The sequence below is a fragment of the Pipra filicauda genome, unplaced genomic scaffold (assembly GCF_003945595.2).
Source record: "Pipra filicauda isolate LSUMZ 115617 unplaced genomic scaffold, ASM394559v2 scaffold460_size520110_pilon, whole genome shotgun sequence".
NCBI classification, from domain to species: domain Eukaryota; kingdom Metazoa; phylum Chordata; class Aves; order Passeriformes; family Pipridae; genus Pipra; species Pipra filicauda.
Genome location: NW_024104599.1, coordinates 190,771 through 205,362, shown reverse-complemented (window position 1 = coordinate 205,362; position 14,592 = coordinate 190,771).

The window sequence follows — 14,592 nt, the reverse complement described above, 5'->3', positions numbered from 1 at the left end:
AACTTCCCAGAGCTCATTTCCATTAGGAATGCATTACAGAAACACTGAAAACAGCAGAGAAACACCGACTTCGGTTTTATTACCAGGCTGAGCTTTACCAAGTGGGAAACTTGGCTGAGGGTCTCTGGTTCTCCAGTGGCTGCACTGCAGACACACGTGGGACCAGCTCTGGAAGTGGTGGGATGAGGGATGTTCTGCAGCAACTCAGGGGCTCAGTCAATGTGTCCTAATGTGGGGATGTCCCATCCCTGGAAGTGTTTAAAGCCAGGTTGGATGGAGCTCTGAGCAACTTGGTCTAGTGGGAGATGTCCCTGCCCTTGGCAGGGGGTGGAACTGGATGAGCTTTAAGGTCCCTTCCAACCCAAACCAGTCTGTGACTCTGACTTTGCCCTTTGGGTATATATATACATATATATATATATACATATATATAAAATAATTAAAAAATATGACTTGGGAAATTAAACTCTAGTTAAATCTTAATTCTTCCTTTTCTTTAATTGCTGGGTGATGAGGTCACTAAATATGTCATTGCAAACAGGAAATCAAAAATGAGGTGGCCAGGAAAAGAGTTATGGAAGGAAGGACAAGGAAGAACTTACTCCATGTGTCATCTTTTTATGGATGCCCCTGTAACTCTTCTAAAAGTCACAGAATCACAGAATGGTTTGTGTTGGGAGGGACCTTAAAGATCATTTCATTCCACCCCCTAATATGGGCAGGAAGATTTCCCCTAGACCACGTTGCTCAGAGCTCCATCCAACCTGGCTTTAAACACTTCCAGGGATGGGACATCCCCATGTTAGGGGGATACAGTCAGAAAAGGATTAAAAGACATTAAAAAAAAAAAAGGATACAATAGTATTATGTACAAAGAGCTCCCTAAATAGCATTTCCAGTTTACACATTTATTGGTAGGACGAAATTCCAGTAGCTTTTTCTTTTAGCATAGGACAGGGGTTGGATGACATGATGTTTAAAGGTCCCTTCCAACTCAAACCATTCTGTCATTCTATGGCAGGAAACTATCTCTTGGAAGGAAACATCTGCAGCTAAGAAAAGTGCTCCAACATCTATATAAAGATTTCTATTATGTTCAGTAATCTATTACTGAATGACAGAGTGACACAGCTCTATTAGAGACCAAAATATCCCGGTAAAATATGGTCTAAAACCTGAGTGTGGGCACAGCCTGGCTGACTCCAACAGCTCCCACCAAATATCTTCCCTTTTTTCCTCTCTTAAACACACATACATTTGGAAATGCATGACTCAGTGTGCAACCAAGTTTTACATCGCATATCAGCTCAGAAAATAAATTCAGAATGAAAAGTGAAAGGTGGAGTGAGACGAGAGTCTTATTTAAATAACAGATATGTTTTTTGTCTTCAAAGTGAGAATTTGGGCTGAAAAACACAACTAAAAATCAGAATGACAGAATCATAGAATGGTTTGGGTTGGGAGGCACCTTGAAGATCACCCAGTTCCAAACCTCTTCCTATGGGCAGGGACACCTTCCACTGTCCCAGGCTGTTCCAAGCCCTGTCCAACCTGGCCTTGGACACTTCCAGGGATGGGGCAGCCACAGCGTCTCTGAAATAAAAAGCTGAAATTTCAAAGTATCAGTCACCAGGAACACATAAGACCACGGGGTGAGGACCAACAGCCCATGACCCTGGAGAGCATCAAGAAAAGCTGTTGAGGTCCCTCTGGCAAGGACAGAGGTTGGGACCACCCTGTTCAGTGAAGGCAAAAATTTTAGAAACGCTTAGAAATTTGATTTTGGCGCTACAAATAGGTGAAGAATATATATAGATATAGATATAAAATATGTATAGACATATGTATAGGGAATAAAAGAGAATGAAATAAAATACAGAGGGTGAAAGACAATAAAACAAACAAGCTCATGCCCAGTTCCATGTCTGCCTGGCACCCCCTGGCCCCTCTGCCCTGCCAGCCTTCCTGCCATCCTCCTCCAGTGCTGCTCTGGGCCCCTGAAGGAGAGAAACGAACAGAATCATCCGGTTTGGGCCGCTGAGTTTATCTCACCTTTCAAAAACAAGCTGAAAATAGAGAGCTGGACTAAAAATAGGCGCTGCCCGGGTCTGGCAGACACCGCGCACGGGAAGCTCGCGGGTTTGGTTTCCAGGGGAAGTTGGGCTGGGTTTAAATGACATTCCCTGTGTCAAAGACCCAGGGTTTCATCGCCACTTGTGCCCACTGTGGGCACTGTCCGTGCCAGACCATGCCTCAGGACTCAGTTAAGGACAGTCAGGCACCACAGGGAAATGGGACATACCCTCAAAGGAAGGACCGAAAATCCACAAGATAAGCTTTCTGTTAAGGTTATTCTTCGGTTTAAAGCACTGTCTTCAAATGGTTTTTGGAGATGGACCTAGAGGTGCTTCCATCCATCCAACCACTCAGTGTTTTGAGCCTCATTTGTTCCTCTGGCACAGGAATCACAGTGGTGCCCATCGGGGGGCACAAAGCAGAGGGTGGGGGCAGTGGGACCCCCCTGCCTCCCACAGCCCTGAGCAGCCAGGCTTTCCCAAGGCTGTCCCAGCCTAACCAGGAGCTTTGCTGTGAGATGTTCATGCACACACAACTCCAAGCACATTCTAAATATTCCAAATACCCAGCTGTAACCAGGCTCGTTGGGGATTTCCCTCTGTTTACTCCACAGCACCTTTGCTCAGTGACACAACTCTCCCTTTAAACCCGTTTGAAGTGACTTGAGCGTGTTGCAAACGAACACTGCAGGATGATTTCCTCCTTTCAGACCCCCTAACACATTTTTATAGCCAAATATTGAAAGACCAAAACAAGGACCATGCACTTGAATTGTCTCCCAGCAGTCGGTGTCAGCTGTATCAGGTTAGCAAAGCCTGGGCCAATTTCAACCAAACATTTACAGGATCAAGTGTCCAGATTTCATCCAGCACAGTGATGAAGGCTTGTTCACATGGGCTGGGAATTTGTCCAAGTATTTAAGGGTGATTTAATTTAATTGTGAATGATGCAATAGACATATGGCTAGGAAGCTATATGCCAGGAAACATGTTTTCTATAAGTATTTTAGCAGGCAGATGGCATACAATGGTTTTGGTGTAGTCATTTCCTCACCTCTTAAAAGTTACTATTTCGGACAGATGAAATAATTAGATTCCCACCATCCTCCCAGGACACCAGCATTGCTGACCCAAAGGATGTGCAATGCTACAGGACTATTTCTGTGCAAAATCCCATTGAATAAATCAACCTTACACTCACCTGTCCATTGCCATTCACAAGTTTCAGAGCATTTTAATAACTTTCCCACTTAAATTGAAAGTGAGGGAGCAATAACACTTTACAGCACTTCCAGAACAGAGGCACGTGGAAGCACTTGGAGCAAAGCCACGCCACCAGGAAACCCCAAAAGACACAAGATTTGCATCTCAACCCTCAGCCTTAGCAACCAAACAGCACCACTTCCCAGACAGACCAACTCTTTCTGGAAATTACAACCCATCTCCTACATCCACCACGCTCAGCCCTCCAAAAAAACTGCTGCAGGAGGAGATGGAGGAGGAGATGCTGCGGGAGGAGATCCAGCTTTTGGGAGTGGTACGAGCATCTGCCCAGGGTGGAACAGCCAGAGCAGAGTATGAAGCTGCAAATAAAATCTTATTTAGTGAAGTTTGGGTTATTTTCTCCTACTAAAGCTTCCAAGATGCTGTTGGGATCACAACTTCTTTGTGTTAGCAGGAGGCACAGCACCAAATCCTGACCAGGGCTGAGCAAGGGGAACTCCAGTCCCCTGCTAATGAAGGGCACAAACTCTGTGCTATGAACAGGCAATTCCTGAGGGATTAACTGGTGGGGATTCATCTAAGAAAGGGCAAAGAGCTCAAAAGCTTCGCTGATATTATCATCCTTATCGTGATTTCCTTAAGAACTTGTCACCTATTTGTCTTATTGTGCCGGGATTTGCACGTTATTATAATTATGCTGAAACTCCCGGGGGCAGGAAATGCTTCCTTTATTAGTGCTTCAGAAACTACATCCTGAGCCTTCTGGAGAGATTCTTGCCTCGTTTTCCACACCAGAGTATCTTCAGAGCCTTCTGCTTCTCCCAGCCCTGAAGAGCCACTCCCTGTGTGTGCCCTGGGCACGGTGCCCTCCAGCACAGGAGGGTGCTGGGCGGCACTGGAAGTGCTGCAAGGTCTCCCTGAATCCTTCTCTTCCCCAGGCTTCGGGCACTTCCAGGACTTCAGTGAGAGCCAGTCCCTCCCCACTGACACAAGCACAGTTTGAAGGAGTTTTTAGCTGAGTTCCGTGGCTCTTGTTGGGGTTTCTCTGCTGCCACTGGCCCTCGTCCCACGCGCTGCTGGTGCCGCAGGGCTCCATGGATCTCCTCCTTCCCGTCACAAATCCAGGAGGGATTCCTTTCAAAGGCAACAAAGGGTTTTATTTAGCCCTCGTGCTGGGGGCAGCCAGAGTGGTTTCCTGCCTGTGATGTTCCATGTGCCACAAACTGTTTCCAGGTCACGGCAGCAGCTCCGGCCGAGCATCCCCCGGCTCTGCGCCCGTCCTGTGCCAGAGTTCCTTTCTTCTCCTTTAAACCCCCATCCCTGCAACCTGGAAAAGCATCTGCTCTTTGTAGGCTTCTGGTTTTGCCCATTCTCACCTTGTTTTTCGAGGCAATTCCTTCTGAGTCGTTCAACCTCCGGTATTGCTGCGGGAAATTCGCCTCTGGGGAACAGTTTCATGGAAAAATACTTAAGTGACTTGATTTACATTGTTGCTTGCCCCTTAAAACGGGATTAAAGACCTGGTAATATCCTCCAAAAACGCTGAACAGACAGAAGGCAGTAAATGAGCATAGCCTTGATTAGATTTGAACCAACAGTCTTGAAGTAAAAGTTTCAGGCATAAAACTCTTCAGCAATCTCTCCACCAGATGGGTTGCTGGAATGGAGTCATGTGTGCACTTCATATTTGCTTTATTATTTGAAGATATTGATTTCAGCAGAATGATCATACTAAGCAATTTGTTTTAATACACCACTTCTATTAACAGTGTGTTAGAGTTGCAGCAGTCATGCATCTTTTTTTTTTTTTTTTTTTTTTTTAAGATTTCCAAAAGCCATTTGAAACAAAATATATGATCTACAGAGCACAAGTCTGATATTCTGGGGTTTTTTCATCTGTTTCTCTCTGAGGAATGACTCTGCTGTGCGTAAATGACTAAGTAGTAGCTGTGCAAGAGGGTAATAAATAGCAAAGTACAGTTAAGTGCAGTTGCAAGGATTATGAAGAGGCAAGACTTTGCTCAAAAATATATATATATATTTGGTCTTTATTTCTGAGAACAGCATTTTAATTGCTACCCTATCCCTGGAAGTTCAAGCCCTGTCTGGACAGGGTTTGGAGCAACCTGGGATAGTGGAAGGTGTCACTGTCCACAGAACTGGATGAGCTTTAAGGTTCCTTCCAATCCAAACCATTCTGGGATTCTGGGATAATCCCTTGGGAAGAGCAAGTAAGTGAGTTACTCACCTGTGCAGGATGCAGCTGTACCCCTGGGTACCACGAGACACACTGAGGGGGATTGTGGGCAGCTCCTGTGGTGTGTTGGGGTGCTGAGATATCCTCAAGATCTCCTTTTTTTTTTTGGTTTCCTGGGAATATGCACATCTGTTTGAACACACCAAGAATGACCAGGAGCTGCAGCAATATTAGAAAGCAAAGAGGAGAGGACAGAGATGGACTGGTCATAATTCTGTTCCCATCCATCACTGCTTTGGGACGGTGTCGGAGTCTCATTAACCCGGGTGATTTCATTGACTGCTTTTCGTTGCTGCACCCTCCAAAGTGCTTAACTGTAATAAACAGCAGCACTGCAAAACACCAATAAAAATCATTAAAGCATAAGTCTCGTAATTTAGTACAAAGATTAGCTTCTCCATCCAGATCTGCAGCCTGCTAATTGCAATTCATTTCTCCCATTTATGGGTGTCATATGAACATGCAGGCTGGATTCATTGCTTGGGCTTCCCATCCATCGCCAGGACTGCAGCAAGTCCATCTTGTTGATGCACCAGCAGAACAGAACCCGAGATCCACGAGACGTTTAATTTAAAATTTAATTCCCAAAATAAACGCTGTTTGCATTTTAGATGCGATGTAATCACAGAATCGTGGAGTGGTTTAGGTTGGAAAAGAGCTTTAAGGTATCGATTCCAGCCATTCCCCCAGCACTGCCAATCTCACCACTAAACCCTTTCCCCAAGTGTTTTTTAAATCCCTCCAGGGATGGTGACTCCACCACTGCCCTGGGCAGCCTGATCTGATGCTTGACAAACCTTTCGGTGAAGAGATGTCTCCTATTGGCTGCTTTTATATGTTTAATTTATTGTATTTACAAATACACTTTAAATATAGCCACCTAATAGGTTGCCTGGTTGATTCCAAGTTTGCACACAGCGTGCTGTGCAGGGTGATTGCCAGAAGCCTGGCATCTCCTCTGCCCAGGGAATTAGGGAAAAAAAACCCACCCCAGCCTACATTACCTTTGTTTCCAGGGAGATCCCACTCCTCCATCCAGCTGTAATTTATGCAAAGTAAGTAGAGCCTAAAAAAAAAAAACAAAAAAACTTCGGTGGTGTCTCTCAGAGAGAAACCAAAACTGTAATTAGGAAATAAAGGCATGGCTTTTAGTCTGAGTAAATATCAGGTTAGTGCCAGGTGTTACTGAAGCATCAGATGAGATGTAAAACTCATCAGTGGCGGCGATGAAAGGCAGCTTTAGCAGCACCAGGGGAACGGGGCTGCAAAGGGCTCTCGTCTCCACCCTGGCAATTGCTGATAATAAAGTGCTGCTGTTTTCTACCTGGGAAATGAGGTCCCAGAGGTACAAGGCTTTCCATTTTTCAAAGGAGGATTTGTTCAAACACAGAGACGGGAACGTCCTCGGTCATTACCAGCTCCTGCTGCTCCTGACCCACTGCACTGGAAACCACCGGGGCCTGCCTTCAAAACCTCCTCTTGTTTTGATTTTAAAGTCCTGTCCTTGGTCTTAAAGTGATAAATAAAAAAAAAAAAAATCCACAGAAATCTAAGAGACACTTCTTTGGTTGTCTCCTAAAGAGAAGGATGCAACAGCAAAAACTATTTTAACTGCAGTGCAAGATGACCTGAAAAAAAATGACAGGGCTCTGCTAACAGTTATAAGCACGGAGCTAAATTCAGACACCACTTATTTATTGATGTGTTTGTACAATAGGAGTGGCTGGGAAGGCTGCAGACTCCCAGGTACCTTCTGATGGCACATAATAAGCTCAGACAACACAGACCGACAGTGAATAATAGAACAAAAAGCTTCCAGTATCACTGAAAATCAAAGTGCATATGCAAGCAGATGCTATCCAGTTAAACCTCCTGGGAAGGGGAGTGAGGGGCATCTGAGGAGCCTGGCTCCTGCCACGGAGGAAGTGGGAGCTACAGGACAGTCACATTAAATAGAAGCATCCAACAGCAGCAGCATTTAAAATTATAGTGCTGTTTTACCACACAAATTATAGTGTATCTTGGATAATGCTATTGAGAGGGTCCAGCTACAGAAGCACTGAGAGAGGGCAGGGTTAGGTGGGATATTGGGAAGAAATTCCTGGCTGTGAGAGTGGGGAGGCCCTGGCACAGGTTGCCCAGAGAAGCTGTGGCTGCCCCATCTCTAGAAGTGTCCAAGGCCAGGTTGGACAGGGTTTGGAGCAACCTGGGCTAGTGGAAGGTGTCCCTGCCCATGGCAGGGGGTGGAAGAGGATGAGCTTTAATGTCCCTTCCCACCCAGGCCATTCTGTGACTCTTTGATTCTATGAAAAGGCATCCAAATTGTGGGCACCATCCCAAACCTGTCTTCTCAGCACTACAATGATCTAGAAGAAAAAAAAAATCTTAACTCCATCAGATGCATTTTCCCTCCCACTGGAATTACTGCTGCTGGAGGTCCCGACACGAGGCAGAGCAGCCTCTGCCAGCTGCTTTCTGAAGAGCAGAACTCTCCAAGATGGGAATATTCCTGTTTTGTGCTTTTAGAGAATCCTTTCTGGAAGGATCTCCAGCAATTATGAAGATCAAGGAGCACTGCAGAGCCTCAGGGTCCATCCAGGGAATGCTGTGGAGCCACGGGAGATGCTGTTCTGGGAGGGGAACAGGACAATACGAGCACATCTTTGGGTGCACAAGAGCAAACAGCAACTTCATGAGGTGACCAGCAGTGCACAGCCCCTGCTCTAACAGGAATTGTGTTTTCCCATGAGATCCCACACGGAAAACCTGCAACAGGCCTGGCTTTTAGTGCTGCTCAACACTCCAGCCGGGGCCAAAGGATTTAGGGAATTCGCACTGCGAGTTTGGGATGAGGAATACTACAAACTGACTGGTTTTTCCACCTAAAAGAGAACCTTTCCCCTGATCCTGTGGGACACAGCCCCCCCCCAGCACCATTTGTAGCCTCAGGGAGCGTCAGTGATGGGCATTATTTAGTTAAAGCACTGGGGTGACCCAGGGCACACGATCAATGAGAGGAGGCTGAGGCTCCATTACTTATCAGAAGTGCCTCAGAGAGCCCTTTGGAAACGCAAACCCTGTTCTGGGACCTCTCCTGGATGGTTTCAGATTAATGGTTACAGGTTTGTTGGTTTGTTTTCACGGGAAGAAAGAAGATTTGTTTGCTTTTTCTCCCCCTGGAGTTTTGCCATCATCTTTTCTCATTAGGGTGGTGGCAGGAGGTCAATAGAGTCTCCTGCCTGAGCAAGATTCCTCCATAATTTGGAAGGGAAATTTCCAGAGCTGCAGTGCCCAGGGTGCCTTCCCCAGCGTGTTTTGGAGCAAACTGTGCACCAAACAACCACCTCCCCACAACCAGCTTCTTCATTAAACATCATAATTATTACCAAGCTATAAGAGATAATTGTGGCTCTGCTGTTCTCCAGGATCAGCCTTCCTGGCTCTGTGGTCTCCCAGCCGCTGCTGGTGGCATTTCATTACCAAGCACAGGAACAAAGAACAAAAAAACCTCCACAGCCAGGGCTCTTCCCCTGGGGTTTGTCAGTCTGTCCTGCCCAGAGGACAGGTCGAGAGCTGCCTGCCCTCCCTCTGCCTCCTCTTTGTCGTCGTTCTTTCTGGGGTTTTGATTTTCTTAATTGTTTTGGAATCCGGAGAATAATCCGCCGTCAAATCCCGCAGAACAAATTGAACGTCAGGTTTTCCAAACCCTCCCAATCAAGCAGATGGTATCACGGGCCCGTAAATCTCCTCCCAGCTCCGGTGCATCTGAACGCTGACAGATTATCCATTAATGGGCAGATTAATCCTGAGCAGCAAAAACAGTGGGAAGGAAAATACACGCTTTTGTCTCCATAACAGGGAAAATGAACACGCTAATGTGTACAACTCACAGGAGAGGCTGCAGGCACATCCATTCCAGGCACATGGAGCCTCTGGCAGAGCCCAGAGGAGCGAGATGGTGGCACAGCTGATGAGCCCAAACCAACCACCCAGTGCCTTGCTGGGACCAGCAAAAGGAAAACAGCTTTATACTGGAAGGGGCAGGGATGATTTTTAGTGTTCCTCATTATTTCCCTCCCCTTTCCAGCCAGGCTGTGGTGGGACCCAGCCTTCCACAGACCCTCTCCCCATTCTTTGATGGCCATTTTGGCCAAGCCTCTTTGTCAGCCTCAACAGTAGCAAGTGCTACTTCACCGGCCACTGTACAGCCAAGTGAAGGATTTCTGGCCTCCTGTGTTTCAGGCAGGGCCCCCCCAAGTGCAGCGTCCCCTTCTCAATGCCATCCCCTCCTCTCCCTGCCGTTGATTTGCTTGGCAGGTGTGAAATATTAATTGCCTCACATGGGAGCTCGGCTCCCTGTCTGTCGCGTTTGACTGAAATATCATTCTCTGCTGCAAATATAATTACTGGGGGTCTGGATTTTAAAAATAGCCTCTCGCCTGTCTGTTAATTAGGAGCCACGCTTTGCTACACAACGAGATATTTTGGTTAATTATGAAAGAGAAAAGGACAAATTTGTCACGTCTTTTGTTTTCGTTCCGCGGTGTCTCCCGGTGACAGCAGTGCCGGGCTGTGATGGACTGCTCAGCCGACAGCACCAGATGCTGCCTCCCAAAACGGGGAGGGGGTCAGGGCTGGTGGAGTCTCGCTGCTGAGGGGGTGCTGCTGCCTCCCCTCGTCGCAGAGGAGCTCGAACAAAGGAAAGAAAAACTCAGGCAAACCCGAGAGTTTCAGTCAAATCCTCCCCGGTCCGATGTTTAAGGATCCTCGTTCAAATCACTGATAGATTCTTATTAAATCAGAAGTGCTGACCTGAGGCATCCAGGGCTGCAGCTCCAGCATCCAGGAGACCCTCTCCTCTCCATCCTCTGCTTAGGCTGGCAGTGGTCACGAGTCCATCCTTCCCCCACCATTCCGAAATGAAGGAGTCCTGTCTCCTCCAGCTTGCTGAGTGCTCACACCAGTATTCACACCCATTCCTGGGTTCCTGCTTAAAGAGAAGGAAAAAGCCCTTTCCAGTGCAAACAGAGGTGATGAGTTTGGAAAGTGCTAACAAACCTCCCCTTGGCCTCATGTGCTAATTAATAATGTGTTAATAAACCTCCAGAAGAATAAAGATCAATAGAGCTGTTGCATTCCTGCCAGGCAGCAGCAGTGGATGCAGCCCAGGAGAGGGAATGGCTTTGTTGGTCATGGAATCCCCATGGAATCTCTGACTCTTGGCACGGGCCAGGTCCAAGACACCGTTGTGGTTAAGCAAGCTCATTTTAACACAAAATCTGGAAATAAGCAGATGATCCCCTGACTTTAAGGATGAGCTGTGCCATCAGGGCACGAGGAGGATGAGGAGGAGCTGATGTGCAGCAGGAATATATGGAAAACCACCTAGTCAGCACAGTGCCATGGATTCCCTCCTCTTCTCACAAGTGCAGTTTTAGTGCTGGGTATCAAAGATCAGCAGCACTACTTTGCACTAAAATGCACTGATAGACTGTTTCATAATTATTTATGTAATTATCCAGCATTTCAAAGAATCCATGATAACAGCTTAAATTGATGTATTAAATGAGCATAATAATTATTCCAACAATATTGAATGCTGTTCTGTCAAATAATCATTTCATATAGATGAAGAAAGCTTTCAGAAATAGCACCATAATTCATGATGCTACCAGATTAATGTCACAAAAGTTCCATATCCTTTTCCTGAAGACAGACAGAACTCTGTATATGGAAAATTAAATATGTATGTACAGAGCATATATGAAAGTATCATACATCAAACCCAGTAAGAAAAAACAGAAGGAGAGGGAATAAAATGGCACTTCTTTAGCCTGGAATGATTGTGCAAGGATGTCACTGCTTCAGAAACTTCTCCAGGTATCAAAGTAATCAGGAATAGAAGGAGTTGTCTCTAAAACAACAGCCTGGATGGCATCTTTGTGGCCCAAATTTCACTCCAAGTCTGGTCTATACTGTCCTTCCTGTCTTAGTCTTCCTCTGACAGCAGCCACTGGGAATAACAAAAACCACAATAATAATAATAATAATAATGAAGATGAAGAAGAAAGAAGAAAAGAAGTTGTTCCAAAAGAGCACAGGAAAATCCCACTAAATGAACTGCAGAAGATCTGCTCCTGCCTTCTCCTTCTGCTGACACTTCAGGAACACTTAGAAAAGTGGCAAAAATTTTATAACTTTGCGATGAAGATTAAAAAATAAAGCCCAGTAAAAAATCCCTGTGAATTATTGAAACTGTAGCTCATTATAATGGGAGAAGTGAACTTTTATTTTCAGTAAGTGACACGGGAGCAGAAAAATGTCAGAATAATGATGCTCAGGCAGAACAATTATTTCTTTGTGATAGAGAAGCATAAAGCTTATCACTTTGATTACTACCCTGATATTTTTGTGTGTGTGCCCAGCTTAGAGATCAATAAATCAGGAGGGTTTCTGATGCTCCATCTCGGAGCTGGAGCTTCTCCCTGCTCAGACACAGAGCTGCTGGGGCGGGTGCCTGGTGCTCCATCACCCTCAGCTCTAAATCCTGTGCCCTTCCCTAAAACACTGAATTTCTCACAACCCCCATTCCTCATTTCACAACACAGGGCTCTGACACAAACATTTTGAGCTTGGACAAAAGGCAAGCCCCGGATTTACAAGAGTCCCACCCTTGGACTCGACCAAGCTGAGGGTGTGATGCTGTTTGTTGGTCATGATCAAAACCAGCTGGGCTGCAGCAAAGAGGGGAGTTTGGGGTTTCCTGCTTGCAGGAAAATGGACAACAACAAAAAACCTGCACAGGCACAATCCTTCTGCCCAGAGCTGTGCTGAGCTCACTTTTCAGGAGGAACCTACCCAGGGGCAGGTGAGGCTTCCACTGGGGAGAGCTGAAAGCTTGGAGGAAAGAGCTGTGATCACCCACTGCTCCTGCTGTTTTCCCTGGCACTTCTGCTCTCCTTTGGGCCTCTGTTTGCATGACACCTCACCCATAAACCATGTCAGCGTGAGACTGACGTGACATAACTTTTATCAAGGGGAAATTTAAGGCTTAAGTGCCTTTAAAATGCTGGCATCAGTCACCGTATGCGCTCGCTCTCCCTGAATATTACACCCATTATATGTAATTCTTTCTCCTCTTGGAGAAATATTAGCATGTACTTTTCTCCTCGTCAATCACTTCTTTTGACCTTTGCATCATCAGCTGTCTCGAAGAGGGTCACATTTATTCTGATGCCTGTGCCTTCCAGAGCCTCTGCAAGCACCACCATGAAAGTAGGATTTTTGTGCTTTAATATGGAATGTTTCCTCCAGGGAATTCAAGGGGTTTCAGGCTCAAGACAGAGGCTCCCATCGCTCACTAGAGAAGAGCAGCCCATGGAGAACCTCTTGCTGAAACACATTTCATCCCAACTCATTTCAGATGTTTCTTTCTGCCACAGCAGCAGTTGGTCCTTGCAGAGTCATGGATGTATTCCCATGCTCCAAGGGGCTCCCACCCCTGCTGGAATGGGCTCACAGCTCCAATATTCAGCCCAGGGCTGTCCCTTGCAGGCTCATATTCCAGCCCCTGCAGTTCAGAGCATCGGGGTGGCTCAAAGGGCTCATCCAAACCCTCCAGAGCATTTTGGGGTAAGGACCACATCACAGTTTGTAACTTCTCCCTTCATTCTACCTTTCTTTTCCGAGAGAGGCAAGACCCTTAAAGCCCAGAGGCAGAAAAATACAGAGCCACGTCCCAGCCCCAGTGTGGCATCACAGCCAGGACAGGCTTTCAGACAATTTAAAGCCAGTCCACGTACAACCCACCGCCTCCACACACAGATCAGGGTTTTTTCGTTTTGTTTACCATCCCCCCTGCCACAAATCAAGATGTGAGATCCCAGCTGGCTTGCAAAGACAGGACATCGCAGATCATTAGTCCAAACCCCTCGTCCTCGAGTTCATGACCGGCATCTCCTGAGCTGCAGAGACAGGACTGACGTCACCGTCTGAGTGCCCGGGGTCAGGAACACATTCGGGGCATAAACAGTGAAAAGCTGAACCAAATGAGATCAGAGAAGTGCTTTAATAAAGCAACCTGATATAAATCCGAAATCGAGGTCCGATGTCACTCCCCGCCCAGCGCAAAATCTGGGCGACCTGCTGTTGCCTTCTGTCCCTCTGATCCTCCCAGAGCCCGGCCAGCACTTCACCCCTACCCCAGCTCACAGTGCCTGTGGGAGCCGCTCCAGGAGCTGGGCATCCAGGGGGGGAAAAAACCCAACCCTTGGAAGCCACTAGATGGCAGCGGGAGCGCCGGGAGCTGGAGCATCCCGCACCCTCGCACCTCCCGCATCCCCTGCACCCTTTTCCTCGCATCACCAGTGTCCTGCTGGCAGTGCCACTGGTACCCCCCCGCCTTCCTCCTGCTCCTCCCGTGGTGCTGGGCACGCACCGGGCACCGCGGGGGGATGGAGCTGTGCCCTGGGAGCCCGGGACCGGCAGCCGGCGAGCTCCACTGTCATCAACCGCGTGCATAAATTATCCCCGTAATTACAGCATATGCACAAACTGTACCCTATTAATCACTATAGGATACTAATTACGCTACCCGCTGCCCCAGCCCCGGGGGGAGCCCCTGACGAGACCCCCCCCTCCCCAGTTTTGGCTGCTGATTTAGGCAGAGCTGCTCCATCCCCGTGGGGGTGCAGGGGGTTCTGGGGTGCTTTGGGGTGTTCTAGGGCCATGTGGGGGGTTCTGTCGTGGGCAGCACTCCCCAAACATCAGTAATTAACCCAGCTGCGGGGTGTTGCTCGCTGAGAAATCCCTGTCACTCCCCGAATGGGAGGTGTCGGAGGGAGCCGTTTGTTTTAATAAGGCTCTTTTGTGTGCGCTCGTGGTGACCGCTCCCGTGGTTTTGGGGCTGTAATTGCCGTAACAGATGCTGGAGGAGAGAAGTTCCAGTCCGGGAACTCTTGTCCTGCTCATTACTTTCTCTGTGAGCGGCCACTTGCACCCCAAAGCTGCTGTTTAATGAGCCTCACTCAGCAGCAA